At 33.3% G+C, this 1,704-nt stretch overlaps 1 protein-coding gene across 1 annotated transcript in view; it reads right to left on the reverse strand.

The window, feature by feature from the left end:
• Window positions 1-1,704, reverse strand: part of LOTGIDRAFT_175270 (hypothetical protein) — a gene marked incomplete at both ends in the record, with an annotated part of 20,094 nt that overhangs the window by 15,075 nt on the left and 3,315 nt on the right. The window lies entirely within an intron of this gene.

The following is a 1,704-nucleotide window of genomic DNA, read 5'->3' on the forward strand; positions in this document are numbered from 1 at the left end:
AACTGTCATTCTTAAACTAAGTATGAATTCGTGCTGGCTACGACTCTGATGCGGGATATCATATTTAAAAATCCATGCACAACCAAACAATGACTTAAAGTAAATACTTTCTTTTCTTTATTCACTGCATTTTCATATTCAATATCTTTTATTTCAGGTCCATCTTCAACGATTCTCATTATATCACTCAATACACCTGTTTTAACAGAGCATCTGAGTTTAGTCTTAATTGTGTTTACCTCTACCCCTTTAGCACTGGTCACTGTTGTTGTTCCATAAACCTGTGTCTATATCCTTTCAATGTTTCATAGTAAACAACATTTAAGTATCATTAGTAAATTTGGCAGCAATTCTTGATATAGAGTACAGACAGCACTACCAACATCTTAAAAAAGGAAAAGTCTTGGTATGCAATACTACTTGATCTTTTGTAGTGTCCATATTCTATATCACAAATATGATTGTCAATGACAAAATTTTGGGCAAAATTATCAGCTAATAACAAAATATAATTGGTAGACGACATGCTATTAACAATATCAACTTACACTAACCCTGACACCAAGTTGTCAACTATATTTTGAATGTAATGTTTTTGTGAACTTAGTAAGATAAGACAGATTTATTGTATATATGCCCTTTGTGGACAGAATACAAATACCAACAGTACAATGGTTTACAATAAAACGAAACATGATATAAAAAAGAACACATTGAAGTGAAAAAATAATATAATTAGAAACATTGAAAGGATATAATTATATAGACACAGGTTTATGGAACAACAATCCAATCAAGAAGTGATGGGCAAACTATATATACATTAATGCTTATTATTAAGAACACACAAGAGATAAATGGTTTATTGATACATTACATTAAATTTTAACAGGTACATAATTCTTAAAATAACATACAGGCTGATTAAGTAAAATAATTGAAATGAAGTAAATGAATTCAAAAGGATTAATTGAAGATTACATATAGACAACTATTGTTTTAAATAACTTACTATGGTTAAAGTTGAAAAATTTTAATAAATTGAATACATTTATAAATATGAATAATTACAAGTTGATGAATTTATCATATGCATGCGATAAACGAACACCTTCATCTCTGTTAAAGTCAGGCTGATATCTTCTGATGTTGATAACTTCATGAAGTCTCCTGGTTCTATCCATGTGCTTATTATTTGTCAGTATGTTGGTGTTGTCAAAGTTGACTTTTTGTCCTGTTTTCTTCCCATAACAAGATGTTCAGCCACAGCAGATGTTCCTTCATTGCCGGGCTTGTCTTGATGGTCTTCTGACCGGTGCTGAGATGGCTGCCCTTTTGACATGTTGAGGGGTGTTGGAATGGTAGTTCACATACTGATCTGTATGAGTAGGTTTCCTGTACACGCATGTCTTCAACTGACCTAACCGCTTAATTCTCACATCCAGAAAGGTATAGAGTTATCTTTTTCTGCTTCCATGGTGAAATTCATCCTCTAATGCTGAGCATTCATCTTCAGCGCTAAGTATGGCAAAGGTGTCATCAACTTTCCGGAACCAGCAGATTGGTGAGATCGGAGAGGTTTCCATGGTCTTTTCCTTAAAGGCTGTTATATAGATTTCAGTAATCAATGGTGACAAGGGGCTTCCCTTAGGTATACCGTGGACTTGTTCATTGACCTTATTTCCCCATGTGAAGTAGGTAGAG

Source organism: Lottia gigantea (assembly GCF_000327385.1).
Source record: "Lottia gigantea unplaced genomic scaffold LOTGIsca_262, whole genome shotgun sequence".
Classification (NCBI taxonomy): domain Eukaryota; kingdom Metazoa; phylum Mollusca; class Gastropoda; family Lottiidae; genus Lottia; species Lottia gigantea.